Here is a 17,192-nt window from a genome sequence, read left to right on the forward strand (position 1 = left end):
ATTTGACATTTTTTTTTATTTTCTAAATTTATTACGCAAAAGAATTTATTACGCAGAATAATTTATTTCTTGATTTATCATTTTTTTTAAAATATATTAAAAGAATTTATTTACTAATTTATTATTTTTAAAATATATATATTAAAAAAATTTATTTCCCGATTTATTACGCAGAAAAATTTATTTTTCAATTTATCATTTTTTAAAAATATATATTAATAATATGAAAAATAATTCCCAAAATAACACGTGGCAAATCTTACTACTTCAAGTAGCGAGATTATGTCAGGGTCATTTTGAAAATTATTTTCTCAAAAAAGATATTATTTAATATGCTTTTTTTTTAAAAATGATAAATGTCTTGAGGCTCTCATCAAGGCGAACCATTCTCTCGGTTTGTCATCCGAAATAAGACCGTCAGTTTATGACATTTGTATTGAATTTGGATAACATATAATATAAAATTATAATAAAATTTATCCAAATCTACTCAAATATAAATTTAAGGCTTGAAATTTGTACTCTCAAACACAATTACAATTAGTATATTTCAAAAATTTATATATTTTGTTTTTCCTGCAACATAACTTACCATTTGTATAATAATTAAAAAAGAAATGAAGGAAAGAAAAAGGTGCCTCTTTTGGAAAGATAAAATGTAGTTGGCAGGAGGAGATAAAATAGTACATTGTTAATTAATGGTAGGTTTAAAATGCATATTTTTCTCATGCCATGACAGTGAAATGTCTGCCCGCATATGAAGGCCTTTGACTCTTAGATGGCCACGGGCCAGCTGGCTCCTGCCACTTGCTCCACACCGGCCGGCCAGAGATACGGTGGAGGGATGAGCATAGTCTAAAGTTTTTCTATCATATTTTTTGCTTTATTTTTAAGCAAGAAAATATATACAAAAATAAAAAATATTATGATATGCGCATTTGTTTACATCATCAGTTTTTATTTTTAATATTAGTTTTCAACTTTTATTTTTTGGAAAAAATTGAGGTCATTTTTAGTTATTTTGATAACCTATGCCGGAATATAAAATTATTCATTTTAAGCACAAATTTTAATCAAAATTTGAACAAAATTACTATGTTAATTTAAAAGATAATTAAAATAATATTCATAAAATTTATAAAAAAATTGAAAAAATAATAAATCATTGAACAATTTTTTTACTATTTTTTTTTTCAATTTTCATGTGCAATGGGACTATTATTGTAGCAAATAAATTTGAGTTTTAAAATATAATAGTCAATTAAAAATATTTTTAATAATTTTAACTGTGTAGTAATATTTATAATTTTAATAATTTTAATAAAATTACAATGTTTATAACTTTAATAATTTTAATTTTATAACAATATTTTGTAATTTTGAAATTTTTATTATTGTCTAAATCATATTTTGTTGTTATTTTATTGTATGACAAAAAATGAAACTTTAATCATTCAAGTTTATAATTTATTTTAATTTTATAAATAACAAGGGTGAGTTGAGCTCTGTTTTTTGCCTCAATTACTCAATTTTAAATGTAAAAAGTTGGGTCATACATATTTGGTAAATAATTTTTTTTTTAACTTTTAAAAGCTAACTATTAACTTTTTTCATGAACTTTTAAAAGTTAAAAGGTAGTTTTTTCTCCAACAAATTCATATCCATTTTTCTTAATTTTTTTATATTAATTATATTTCCTAAAAATACATATCAATTTTAATTATTTTAAATACTTTTAAACACCTCATAATTTTTTTACCAACCACTCAAAGTCAATTTTTTCTTCTTAACCTATTTTTCATAGGGGGGCAAACATTTTTAAAATGATATAAAGAACTCTTTTGCATTAGCTCTTTTTGGTTCTTTAAATAGGGGGGCAAACAAAGGCTAAGCAAGTTGTTGGTTTTGGTGATTAATTTTGATTTTGGTGTTCAATTTCTTTTTTAATTTTCGTTTTCACAATTTAGACAATGATACCAAGCCCGTTAGGGCCCATTTGAATAGTTTTTTTTTTTTTAAGAAAAAAAGGAAAGGAAAATAAGAAAGAAATACATTTTTCATTATATTTTCTTTTTACATCAAATACAAAGTAAACTACTCCTAAAAGACTAAAGGCAATATCATGGTAGTCCTCAAAATGATAAAAATTGAAATTTCAATTCTTTCCTTTGCGATGCATTCATAAAGTTTGTAATTCCACACAGAACACAAAAGCTAAAATTAAACATGTACCCCTTCAACTTCGCATATTGATTCTCACATTCAATTAAATTAAATATCCACCCCTTCGACTTCTCCCACATTAATTCTTATATTCAACCTTGGAAGTTAAATAGTTGACATTGTTTTGTCTTTCTTTCCTAACTTTGGTTGATCCTATTTGTACCATATACCTATAAATTGATGTTGAAATATTTAGCTCATATCGAGTGGAACACATGTATAGAGAAAGCAGGCTGAGGAAAACAAGGAAGCCGGAAAGAAGAAAAATTATAAGAACCCGACCCAAAATATGTAGATTGACTAACTAACGAAAGGGTAAAAAGGTAAATTTTACAGGCTTCGTCGACGAAACCATTGTTCTTGTCGACAAAGGCCTTCATAATCTTCATCTCCGAAATTCAAAGTCTCGTCGACGAAGAGATACCGAACATGCTGTAAAATATCGGAATAGGGTTCGTCGCCGAAGGAGTCGATTTGTTGACGAAGGCGTCGCCTCGTCGACGAGGTTGGTCGGGTCAAAGGGGCTATAAATATCCTATTTCATTGCTTAGGTGCTAAAAAAACCTCAAATTCTCTCTCTCTCTCTCTCTCTCTCTCTCTCTCTCTCTCTCTCTCTCTCTCTCTCTCTCTCTCTCTCTCTCTCTCTCTCTCTCTTCGATTCTTCGTTGTTCGTCACATGATTCGACGATCTGACATTACTACGTGGATCAGGAGAGGAATCTCTTTGAGTATAGTGGATCTGAATTTTGTTTCGAGGATTTTAAGGTTTTGACCCAAAAACGAGTAAGGGTCCGATTTTAGTTTCGTTTTGGTATATATGTAGTAGTAAGAATTGTAGTGAAGTATAGTTATTGGATGTTTAGGTTTTGGTGTCTCGATTCATAGTTTTGGAGCCGTAAAGTTTGTATTTTGGTATTTGGGAAAAGGTAAGGGGATTCTGTTTATATCAGTTTATTTTTTAAATCGGGATCCGTAAACCTGTAGTTTACGATCGTATGTATGTTTTGATTACTTATTTGGGAAAATTTATCGGGTGAAAATGCGGGATTTTTGGGTTACAATTTTTGGGAAAATTTGGGGGTTTCGAGTATCATTTCTATTTTGTTGGAGAAATTGTATGTTGTATTAAAATTGTAGTATTGATATGACCGTACTCATATTTGTATTAAACTGTATTCTTGAATTGAAAAATGATATGATTTGTTGTATACTCAAATAAGTGTGGAATGAAATGTCGTATGTAAATGTTATAGGTTTTGAAAAAACATCTAGGGGCGGCTAATTTCCGTATGCTGATGAGTATAGGGACATGAGTTCCAAATTTGTTCCAGGTTTTGTAAATCAGCTAAGGGCGACTAATTACCGTACGCTGAATCAGTTAGGGGCGGCTAATTACCGTATGCTGATGCCATGTCTCGGCTAATTACCGTGGGCGAGAGTGTCCGGCTCTATATCCGAGGATGTGAAATATCGTCTGTTCTTTCTGGCTGGCCACCGATGGGTGTAAGCTACACCGTACTAGCAATGATATCGCTATGAGGCTTCGATTATTGCAGGGTATCGGGGGCTTGAGTGTGACGACACTGACCATATGTTTGGTATTGTATGTATCGGAACGGATTTGTGAAAAATACTGGAGCTGTATTGAACTATATTGTATTGTATTGTGTTATGTTTTATGCTCAAATAACATTTGTATGCCACACACTGATATAATTTGCTTTCTTCCTTGCTGAGAGGTATCTCACCCCGAATATACAAATATTTTTCAGGTCCTTCGGGTAGCTGAAACTAGCATCCTAGCATCCGAAAGCGGGGGTGTCGTTTAGCTACATTTAGTACTTGTGTAGGTATGGGTTTTGTAACCGGGTTGTCATTATTAGATTTTGTAGACACCTGAAGTATGTACTGTAATTTTGGGGACGTATATTCTAGTTCTGTATAGACTCTGGTATGGTATGATGTATGTATAGAAAGAACATTTTTTGCTGCGTATTTAATGAGTATGGATATGTATATGAATGTGTATAGGGTTCACATGTACCCCACGGGGTCGGACCCTCATTCAGTATTGTATCATGTTTGTTTAATTGATACAGAGACAGCTTAGGTTACTATATTCACACCTGGGACCCATCTATGGGTTTGGGGCGTGGCAGCTTGGTATCAGAGCAAAACTAGGTTGTTAGGTCTTGTAGACTTGGTTAGGCATAGCTATGTGTACATACTAGAGTATAGGATGTAGTAAATGGGTAGAGTAGGTTGAGGGTTGTTTTGTTTCTAGACGGGGACTCATTGGCGGTGTTTTGTGTTTTTCCTAAAATGACGATTTCAGTAAAATCACAACAAACCATTGATGGTTTCGTGTCGGTGTGGTAGGACAGACCTGGACCCGTGAGAGTAGTAGTTGACATGATTAGCTTTCAATGATTATGTTAACTGTGTATGAAATAGGAATTCTAACTGATTCCTATTTTACTTTCACAGTGGAGCCCAAGGATAACAACTTGGATAGTGGTTCCGAGGGGACTGCGAGTGATGAGTCTCCTTCCATGCCTTGGGGTTTGACGAGGCAGGTTATGCGAGAGATCGTGTAACGACCTCAAAATTATATCATTTTTTTCCTTTCTTCATATTGTATATATATTAACTGTTCTGATACCCTCTGCTGTGAAACTCGGGCCTAAGCAAGCACTGAGATAATCATGTATACAATATTCATACCTACGCAGCGGAAACATAAACCATACATCCATACATACTATACAACACCAGGGTTCAATACATTCAGACCGTAGTCATATAAAACATCTCCCTTCAGTATCACCTATCCCAAAAATACAAAACTTAGTCACAAACTCACCCTAAACCAGGGCTATCAAGAAATCACTCCATCTCCGAGCCTAATCTGCTCGCCTAGCTGGCTCACCTAAAAAATGGTAAAATAATAGGGTGAGACGACGCTCAGTAAGTGGAAATATGCTATTACTAGTGTGTGGCAACTGAGTCGTAAAACTATAATAATAGTATGTCAAACTGCATGATTTGGTAAATCTGTAAAACACATATATCACATGTATAGTAGCTTAAAATATATGTATCATCTGAACTTTCTATCATTCATACTGCTAATATCATACTATATACAATAAAAGCTGTAAAACTATATACATATACATAACTATGCTTTATCCCTAGAACTTTATATGTCATGATTTGACCCCTCATGACAGGGTTGTGCGGCCCGTAAGCGGGACTTAACCTGGTCGGCCCTCTAGGTAAGTCACTATACTCTACACTACCTTTGTCCAACCAAACTGCATACTCTCCTAGGTGCGCGACTAGCTGCTACCTCGTCAAACCGGCCCCCTCAACCCAGCGAACTAGGGAGGCATACTCTCCGAGCATGGTTGACGGTACCCACACACTATTTGAGATATGTGGTTGTACTCTATCTGTATTAGCAACGGTACCGTGCTCTGTGTTCTGTATCTGTACTGTATTTGTCTGTAATCTTTTCATAGAGATCTGATATCAAATATATATATATATATATATATATATATTGTACTCTTTATACTGTTTTCATTATGTTTCCAAAATAACCATAACATCATAATTTTGTACTGTAAATTCTGTAATATCTGTAGCATCTTGATGCTATAACTGTATACTCTATCTGTACTTTTTATCTGTATAATTTGTCTGTACTTTCTATCTGTATGATCTGTCTGTACTCTATGAGTGTTATGGCATTTAGGAAAACATAACTTTCCATATACACCATATATACTGTTCTATCTGTATACTGTTAAATATCTGTATGTGTAATCATCTGAGTAAAACTGTATATGTATACATATTCTATCTATATAAAAATCTATAAAATATCTAACTATATCTATATAGTTTGCTATGCTGAAAACTGTACAAAACTTCATATCAGGTAATATCTACTTCGGCCACACATACTTTAAAAATTCATATTCTGCAATATAACTGGTATACATGCATATATATAAATGTATAAAATTTTTGATAACATAAATGAATCTCCTAACATAGCACATTTCCCTCACCTTATCTTTGAAAAGTCCCTACTGTACTCTAGCCTTATACCCGTAGGGTTCTCCACTCAACATCCTGAAAATGACATTCCCCAGAACAAAACTTTAGTATTTTTATGCATCCAACATTTCTTATAACTATAGGGAAAGCATATTCTAAACAAAACACCTTACCCTGAATGTGGGATGAATTTCAAACCTCTTCCATCGACGATCCGCTCCAGCAGACTTGCAAAGAACTTCACCAGGAGCGTCGTGGTGGCTTCAAAACGTCGATCCAGCGTGAAATGGGGCCGAGATCAAAGAGAGAAGGAGGGAGAGGCGTTTAGAGAGAGAAAGAGGGTTTCTTGCACTGAATTTTCATCAAAAATTTGAGTTTTCACTATTTATAGAGCCGGATTCGTCAACGAGACACGTCATCTCATCGACGAGTCCTTAAGTAATTTCGTCGAAGAATCCTACCTCCTCGTCAACAAAATTCAGACTGCCCAAAAACCCCTCTCAGTATCTTCTCGTCGACGAGGCGTGGCTTCGTCGATGAGGCCTTATGCGCTCGTCGATGAGGCCCTATATAAAAATCTTCCGAGTTATTATATTTAAAGTGCAATGTCATTGATGAGGGCGAAGCGTTCATCGACGAAGCCTACTGCCTCCTTCTATTTCTGTTTCCATTTCCTTCCCTCTTTATTATTTAAATACCATTATTCTTAGGGTCGTTATAGATTGGACGAAGTGTTAGGAGACGTGAGCACTCTCCTACGGCTATAGGCTGTACTATAAAGAGGTTTACCTGCATGCACCCTTCGACGTTTATGGGAGGACCCGATCCGATAGTAGCAGAGAACTGGGTGGAGAAGACCGAGAAGATATTGGAAGTTGTGCACTACACCGACCAATAGAAGGTTCTATATTCTACCTTTTAGCTGGCAGGAGAAGCGGAAAGATGGTCGATCACTGTGAGTCTGTTTCAGAAGCAGAGAGCTGGTCCATCTGGTATGATGTGGAGCTGCTTTAAGGACGTATTTTTCAAGAGATACTTCCCGACTTCCACTCGTGACGCGAAGGTTGATGAGTTCTCAAGCCTAACGTAAGGAACCCTAATAGTGTAGAGATATGCCGCCGTATATATCGAGTTATCTCATTTCACGTCGTACCTAGTCCCAAATGAGTATGAGAAGGTTCAAAGATTTGAGAAGGGTCTAAGGAAGGACATCCGCAGGCTTGTGGGGATACTGTAGATCCGAGAGTATTCTACTCTGGTGGATAAAGCCAACATAGTCGAGGCTGATCTCCAAGGGGATGAGGTAGTACAAGAATAGAAGAAGAGGCTGGTATCTTTTAGTTTTTAGGTTTTTAGACTGGTCTTCTACAAGGACAGAGGAAGAAGAAAAAGAACTATAGTTTGGGTAATCGCTAGAATTCCAAACGGCAGGGTTCGCAGGGGGATCCGTCTTCCGCACTATGCACCAGATGCTGTAAATGGCATGATGGTGAATGCCAGCCATTCTGGGGTAACTGCTACAACTATGGCAAACTGAGCCACTTATCCCAAATCTATCAGGCACCGAGGAGCAATATGCCTGCACAGAGCCAGAACCATGGGAGTAATCAGATGCCTCAGAGAAACCATCAAGAAAACACGACTGCGGCAAGAGTGTACTCTCTTACTCCAACAGATTCGGAACACACTGGGAACGTGGTGACAGGTACCATGTTATTACTTTCGAATAGAGCTGTTGTTTTATTTGATTCGGAAGCAACCCATTCGTTTATATCTGCTAGTTTTGTGAAACTGTGTGGGGTTGAAACCCAAGTGATGGATAAGTGGTTGTCTGTGGCTACACCGACTGGCAGTGTAACGATCTGTAGTAAGGTGTTGGGAAATTGTCTAGTGGTTATTCAAGGAAAGCTGCTATTGGGGAGCCTAGTAGTGTACAACATGTGTGAATTTGGCATCATACTGGGGATGAATTGGTTATTCTCTAGTTATGCGGTGATTGATTGTCGTAGGAAGGTAGTGGTGTTCAAACCTCCTAGGGAGCACGAGTATAAGTTCGTGGGATCGTGTGTGTGTTCAACGCCACAGATTCTGTCTGTTATACAAGTGAGAAGGTTACTCTTGGAGGGTTGTTAGGGGCACCTAGCTTGTGTGAAGGAACCACCTCGGGATGATTTGAAACTTGAAGATATCCGAGTGATTAACGAATTTTCGGATGTATTCTCGGAAGACTTACTTGGTTTACCTCATGATCATGAGGTGGAGTTTGCTATTGATCTGCTGCCAGGTAAGGCGCCAATCTCTAAAGCTCCATAACGGATGGCTCCAGCCGAACTTAAAAAGTTGAAGGAGCGGTTGTAGGAACTACTGGATAAAGGCTTTATCAGACCTAGTGTTTCACTCTAGGGAGCTCTAGTGTTGTTCGTGAGGAAAAAGGATAGGTTGATGCTATTGTGCATTGATTACCTTGAGATTAACAAGGTAACAATGAAGAACTGATACTCGTTGCCTCGTATAGATGATCTATTTGACCAACTGTACAGACGCGAGTCTTTTCGAAGATCGATCTATGGTCAGGGTATCATCAAGTGAGAGTTAGGACCGAGGATGTTGCGAAGACTGCTTTCCGAACTAGATATGGTCACTATGAGTTTCTGGTCATACCTTTCGGGTTGACTAATGCTCCGGCATTATTTATAGACCTAATGAACAGGGTTTTCCATGAATACCTAGATCAGTTTTTAGTAGTGTTCATCGACAACATTCTGGTATACTCTAAGAGTTCGGAAGAGCATGAAAACCATATAAGGTTGGTACTTCAAGTATTACGGGAGAAGAAGTTGCATGCTAAGTTGAAGAAATGCGAGTTCTGGTTGAATTAGGTCGCGTTTCTAGGCCATGTTGTGTTGAAGGGTGGTATCTTAGTTGATCCTTGTAAGATAGCAGCAGTGGTTGATTGGGTGACACCGAAAAGAGCATACAAGATGTTCAGAGTTTCCTAGGACTGGCTGGGTATTACCGGCGGTTCGTGGAAGGATTCTCTAAGTTATTTGGCCCTCTGACATAGTTGACGAGGAAGGGTGAGAGATTTGATTAGACCAACGAGTGCGATTAGAGTTTCCAGGAGTTGAAACATCAACTAGTCACTGCTCCGGTTTTAACCATCTCATCTGGGGACGGTGGTTTTGTGAATTACAGTGACGCATCGCTGAAGGGGTTGGGATGTGTGCTAATGCAACAAGGGAAAGTAATTGCTTATGCTTCTTGGAAACTCAAGGAGTACAAGAAGAATTACCCCACACATGATTTGGAGTTGGCGGCAGTAGTATATGCATTGAAGATCCGGAGACACTACTTGTATGGTGAACAATATGGGATCTTCACGAACCACAAGAGCCTTAAATACTTTTTCACACAGAAGGAGTTAAACATGAGGCAGAGGAGGTGGCTGGAACTGATCAAGGACTACGATTACACCATTAGCTATCACTCGAGGAAGGCTAACGTGGGAGCCGATGCGTTGAGTCAGAAGTCAAAGCATGCGTTCGTATCTGCAGTAGTAGGTCAGCATCATATCAGACGGGATCTGGAAAGTCTTTGCATGGAGTTGGTGAATGGTAATCATTAGGCTTTCATTACTAGCTTGGTGATTTAGCCAACATTATTTAAGAGAATTAAAGTCACGCAAGCTAATGATGTGGAGTTAGTCGAGATTGTATAGAAAGTGCAGCAAGAGTTGGCTGCATATTTTAACATCTCTGAGGGAGGTGTGTTGAGGTTTGCGACCAGACTGTGTGTTCCAAACGACGAGGGGATAAAGAGGACGATTCTGAAGGAGGCGCATCGTTCTTTGTATACGGTACATCCGGGTAGTACGAAGATGTATCGAGATTTGTGCGAATCTTTTTGTTGGAGTGGCATGAAAAGAAAGATTGCTTGGTTTGTGGAATAATGTCTGATATGTTAGCAGGTAAAGGCTGAATATCAGAGGCCGACAGGGCCGTTGCAGCCATTGAGTATTTCGAAGTGGAAATTGGAGCATATTTCCATGGAATTTGTCACCGGATTACCACTAGACTACATGGGAAGAATGTCATCTAGGTAATCGTGGACAGGTTGACTAAAGCTGCTTACTTTGTACCGATAAAGGTTAACTACTCCTTGAGTAGACTAGCAAATTTCTACGTGCAAGAGATAGTCAGAACGCACGAGGTACCGGTATCCATTGTTTCATATTGAGACCCGATATTTACTTCTTGATTTTGGAAAAGCTTACAGGAAGCACTAGGGACAAAGCTTACTTTCAGTACTGCGTTCCACCCCCAGGCTGATGGACAGTCAGAAAGAACGATACAGATCTTGGAGGATATGTTAAGGGCCTGTGTATTAGACTTCAATGATAGTTGGATTCAGTTTCTACCATTAGTAGAGTTTGCCTAACACAACAGCTTCTAGGCTAGTATCGGGATGATATCGTTCGAGGCATTGTATGGTCGAAGGTGTCGATCTCCTCTCTATTGGGATAAGGTCGGTGAATGGCAAATATTGGGTCCCGAACTCGTACAGCAGGCTTCTAAGAAGGTTAGGTTGATCAGAGATAGGATTAAATCAGCTCAGAGTCGGCAAAAGAGTTACGCGGATGTTCGCCGTTGTGCGTTGGAATTCGAGGTTGGGAGTAAGATATTTCTAAGAATCGCTCCGATGAAAGGGGTGATGAGATTCGAGAAAAAGGGCAAGTTGAGCCCCAGGTATATCAAACCATTTGAGGTACTGGAACGAGTGGGTTTGGTGGACTACAGGATTGCACTACCCCTAGCGCTCTCGAGGATCCATGATGTGTTCCACGTATCCATGTTGAGGAGGTACGTGTCGGATTCGTCATATGTGATTAGTTACTAATCTTTAGAGATTGGGGATGCTTTAGCATATGAGGAGATACCCGTTCAGATTATGGACCGTAAAGTTCAAAAGTTCCATACCAAGGAGATACCATTAGTAAAGGTGTTGTGGTGGAATCACATGGTTAAGGAAGCTTCTTGAGAGCTAGAGACGAAAATATGCCAAAAATATCTGCAATTGTTCTGAGTAGTAGTTTTGATAGCAGGGTCGGTATGGGTATATATGTATGTACGCAATACTCTGTTATCATACTAGTATTGTGTGGTTAGTCTCTGGGAGAGAGTATGTGATATTGTGAGCTCCCGCGATAGTGTGTGTATGTAACCACGGTATTCCTCCGCCATAAGTGAGGGTATATATGTATTTAAGACAGGTCTGCTATGTGGGTGGCCGCTAGCTCTTCCTAGAGTCGAGTATGCGTTTGGGTATGTAGTTGAATTGGTAAAAGAGAGATTACAAATTTCGAGGAAGAAATTTTGGTAAGAACCCAACCCTAGATATGTAGATTGACTAACTAACGAAAGGGTAAAAAGGTAAATTTTGCAGGCTTTGTCAACAAAGCCATTGTTCTCGTCGACGAAGGCCTTCATAATCTTCGTTGCCGAAATTCAATGCCTTGTTGATGAAGAGATACTGAACATGTTGTAAAATATAAGAATAGGGTTCGTCGCCGAAGGAGTCGATTCATCGATGAAATATATGGATGATTTGTCGACGAAGGTGTCGTCTTGTCGATGAGGTTGGCTGGGTCAAAGGGGCTATAAATATCCTATTTCATTACTTAGGTGCTAAGAAACCTCAAATTTTCTCTCTCTCTCTCTCTCTCTCTCTCTCTCTCTAGAACCAGCAAGATCTCTCTCTCTTTCTCTCTCTCTCTCTCTCTCTCTCTCTCTATTCGATTCTTCGATTCTTCGTTGTTCGTCGCCTAATTCAGAAATCTGACATTACTGCGTGGATTAAGGGAGGAATCTCTTCGAGTATAGTGGATCAGAATTTCGTTTCGAGGGTTTTCAGGTTTTGACCCAAAAACAAGGTAAGGGTCCAATTTCAGTTTCGTTTCAGTATATATGTAGTAGTAAGAATTGTAGGGAAGTATAGTTCTTGGATGTTTAGGTTTTGGTGTCTCGGTTCGTAGTTTTGGAGTTGTCGAGTTCGTATTTTGGTATTTGGAAAAAGGTAAGGAGATTCTGTTTATATCAGTTTATTTTTGAAATCGGATCGTATGTATGTTTTGATTACTTATTTGAGAAAATCTATCAGGTGAAAATGTGGGATTTTCGGGTTACAGTTTTTTGGAAAATTTAGGGGTTTCGGGCATCATCTCTATTTTGTTGGAGAAACCGTATGTTGTATTAAAACTGTAGTATTGACATGATCGTACCCATATTTGTATTAAACTGTATTCTTGAACTGAAAATGATATGATTTGCTGTATACCAAATAAGTGTGGAATCAACTATTGTGTGTAAAATGTTCCAAGGTTTTGTAAAAACAGCTAGGGGCGACTAATTATTGCACGATGATGAGTATAGGGACATGAGTTCTAAAATTGTTTCAGGTTTTGTAAATCAGCTATGTTGACTTTTTGGGTCCGTCTCCAATTTTGATTATGACAAACCATAGTATCTCATCTGTGTGCTTTGAGTATTTGAACATGTTTATTTTTCTAAGCACGAATGATAGATGAAAAATGGAAGCCGTGAAGCACCCTGGCGTTTTCCATGGAATTGCAAATGAGCAGCGCATGAAGACCGATCTTTATTTTCTATTGTATTATTATATTTTCTTTTATTCATGTTGGGTCTGTAATAATTCAAAGGTTTGTAATAATGAATGCATGACATGCATGGTAGGGACTATATGCTCAAGACCATAATTTGACTCGGTCGACTGACACCGAATTTTTTCGGTGTCCTAAAGAAGACCTAGAATGACCCGAGGACACTCACACATGCATATATATATATATGGTCACATGAATAAGGTGATTGCATAATTAAATAGAACCGAAATGCACTTAAGTTGAATGTTCGGTCAACCGTACTATTTAAGTACAATATCACCTGGTCGACTGAACTGAGACCGGGTCAACAGTTTGACCACAGCTCGGTCGACTGAGTCATGGCCAGTTATTCCTCCTGGTCGACCGATCTCCATATAAGTCAACACTTTGACCACCCGGTCGACCGAGCTCAAATTGTAAACCAACTACCTAGTCGACCGAGTTCCCACGTGTGAGAACTCAACACTCCGGTCGGCTAAATTATGTAGTTCAAATCCTCCTAGTTGACCAAACAACGCTAAAAAGGAAAATTGCCCTGGAACCTCCATGTTCAGTTGACCGAACTTGTAGTTCAATTTATGTCCGGTCGACCGAACTTGCACAAACTTGTTCAACCGAACTTCATTCGGTCGACCGGTGCTCTCAGGTTGCCCCATTATTTTTACCATGGTTAAAATATTTAAACGGGGCTAATTATATTAAAATGTATTAAGATATTTATAATAATTCCATATGTGTCCTGAACGGTTATATTTTTGGGAAACTCTATATATACCCTCTCATTTGGAAAAATTAGTAAGGAGATTAGCAAGATCATTAACGAAAAATCCTCTCAAATTTAAAAAACTTGTTTTGCCAAATACTATCTCAAATACTCCTCTACTTCATTCTCTTTGATCATCTAAGCCTAGAGAGAGTGTTTAGAATATTAGTACTTCATTCTAAATAGCCATATACTCTCACTGATATTTGTATTGTTTGATTTTTTTTTAGAGTTTGGCTAGGGTTCTTCCTACGGATTTAACTTGATAAATCTTGTGCTGGGAAAACTCTTTAGCTTGAGAATCTTTGCATTGTCATTGCTAGATTCCTTACATGATTATTTTTGTGTGCAAAATATTTTATAAAGCTTGTTTTCAAACAACTCTTGTGCTTGATACAATTTGAGAAAATATTTTTGAGTTCATTTGAATAATATTGCTAGCATCTTTGAAACACTAATCTGATATTGAGATTTCATATACTTTATTTTTAAAGATTAGCTTACTTGAACATTCTTGTGCTTGACTGAGTATAATCATTATATTGAGTGTAGATTGCACATATACACCACTGAGCTTACAATTCTTACATGTTTGGTGTGGATTGATTATTACTTGCGCATATTGTAGTACATATCTACTTAGTGTGAGAAGCATATTTCCGTGTACTCAAAAATTGTATTACACATTTGTTGTATTCCAGGCATGGGCCTGGAGAGGGAGAATAACCCTATTGAATAGTCCTGGATTGGCTTAGACCTGGTTAGGAAAACTAGGTGTGCTATTCTGGTAAGGTGTGTTGGTTAAGGTAAGCCCCTTGAATTGACCTAAGTGTAACTGGTGCCGCTCCACCCGTTAAGTGAGCCATAAGTGGAATCCTCAAGCTTGCGAGTTAAAGTCGGGGACATAGGCACAGTTGGCCAAACCTCGATAACATATCGTGCGTGTACTCTATATTCTCAGCACTTTATATTTCTACACGTGTATGTTATAGAGCATGATTTAATTTCCGCATATTATCTACGCATTTGAGTTTATGTATATAGAAAGATCCTAGGATGTGAAATACTGCTGTTAAATTAGATAAACGTAGGAATAAATTTTAAATACCCAATTCACCCCCACTCTTGGGAATACAACAAAGCTAACAAGCTAGGGGTGGCTAATTACCATAAGCTAAATCAACTAGGGGTGGCTAATTACCGTACACTAACGCCATGTCTCAGCTAATTACTGTGGGTGAGAGTGTCTGACTCTATATCCGAGGGTGTGAAATATCGCCTGTTCTTTCCGACTGGTCACCGATGGGTGTGAGCTACACTGTACTAGCAATGATATCGTTGTGAGGCTTCGGTTATTACAGGGTATCGGGTGCTTGAGTGTGACGACAATGACCGTATGTTTGGTATTGTATGTACTGGAACGAATTTGTGAAAAATACAAGAACTATATTGAACTATATTGTACTGTATTGTATTGTATTGTGTTATGTTTTACGCCAAAAGAATACTCGTATGCCACACACTGATATAACCTGCTTTCTTCCTTACTGAGAGGTGTCTCACCCCGAATATACAAATATATTTCAGGTACTTCGGGTAGCCGATACTAGCATCCTAGCGTCTGGAAGCGGGGGTATCGTTTAGCTACGTTTAGTACCTGTGTACGGGTTGTCATTGTTGGATTTTGTAGACACTCGGAGTATGTACTGTAATTTTGGGAATGTATATAGTAATTTTGTATAGACTCTGGTATGATATGATGTATGTATAGAAAGAACATTTTATGTTGTGTATTTGATGAGTATGGATATGTATGTGAATGTGTATAGGGTTCACGTGTACCCCACGGGGTCAGAACCTCATTCAGTATTGTATCATGTATGTTTAATTGATATAGAGACAGGTTAGGTTACTATATTCACAACCCATCTGCGGGTTTGGGGCGTGATAAAAACCGTTGACAGTTTGCATAGTACATCGACAGTTTCTTCTAGTAGCCAATTAGGAAGAAAACTGTTGACGGTTTGATGAGGTACATCGATGGTTTCTTTTAGTAAAGGAAACTCGTCGACGGTTTAATGAAACTGTTGACAATTTTGTTTGGCGTTGTTTTTGAAATTTAAACTGGAAAGATAAATAGGTTGGTGATACAAAGGCAAATCCTCTACGGATTGATACAGGGGTATTTAAGGGATACTCTATTACCTCTATACATCTAGGGGTTAATATTAATACAATGTTGTAATCCTAGTTTTGATAGGTAGTGAAATTTAGCCACCGCTTGCTCCCGTGGATGTAGGAATTCTGCCGAACCACGTTAAATTCTTGTGTTGTTTTTATTGCTTTCCCTATTTCTGTGTGTTTCCATATTATTCATTGTGATTGCTACATTGCACGATCATTTTTTTTTGCAACAAAAAAAATTGGTATCAGAGCCTACGTTACACGATGGCTGGGATTTCTTTTGCGAAGTTCGACATGGTGAAGTTCGATAGAACTAGAATTTTTGGATTATGTAAAAGGAGGGTCACAGATCTATTAGTGCAGTAGGGCATGGTGAAGGCGTTATATGAAAGCAGCGAAAAGGCATAGATGACATGAGTTGAAAGGATATGTTCAAGTCGTTAACGAACAAGCTTTGTCTTAAGCAAAAACTGTATGGTCTTAAGATGTTAGAGGGTTCGGATATGAACCAAAACATCAATGTGTTTAACCAAATCATTGGTGATTTGAAGCGAGTTGATGTGAAGTTCGAAGACGAAGATAAGATGTTGATGTTACTAAATTCCCTACATACTTCTCCTACATATGAAAATTTGGTTACAGCTTTGATGTGAGGAAAAGAAACTCTCGCATTAGAGGAGATCATAAGTGCTCTTTTAGGTTTTTATCAAAGGAAGAAAGCCAGCGATGAGAATCTACAAGGTAAAGGGCTTATGATAAAGGGTAACCAAGAACGTAAGAGAAGTAAGTTCCGAAGCAGACCGAGTAGCAATAAATCTTAGTCCAATTCTAGGAAGAGAAAGGACATACACTGTTTTAAGAGTGAAAAAAAGGGGCACATAAAATAAGATTGTCCAAAGAAAAAGAAGGGTAATACATAGAATAAAGAGGTTTCGTCAAAATCTGTGAATGTAGTAGAAGAAGAAGGCTTAGAGAGCAGTGACAGAGATATGCTTTATGTTTCATTCGGTTCAAAACATCTCTCAGATTCGTGGATTCTGGATTTGGCATGCTCCTATCATATGATGCCTAATAAAGTTTGGTTCAACACCTACATGTTAGTAAATTCTAGTTCTGTTATGATGGGTAATGATGCATCATGTAAAGTTTTTGGAATAGGGAATATCAGAATTAAAATATTTGATGGTGTTGAACATTGTGTGATGTTAGGCATATATTGGATTAAAGGAAGAATTTGATTTCAATGGGCACTTTATGTTAACTTTATGAGTCTTA

Source organism: Malania oleifera, chromosome 8 (assembly GCF_029873635.1).
Source record: "Malania oleifera isolate guangnan ecotype guangnan chromosome 8, ASM2987363v1, whole genome shotgun sequence".
NCBI classification, from domain to species: domain Eukaryota; kingdom Viridiplantae; phylum Streptophyta; class Magnoliopsida; order Santalales; family Ximeniaceae; genus Malania; species Malania oleifera.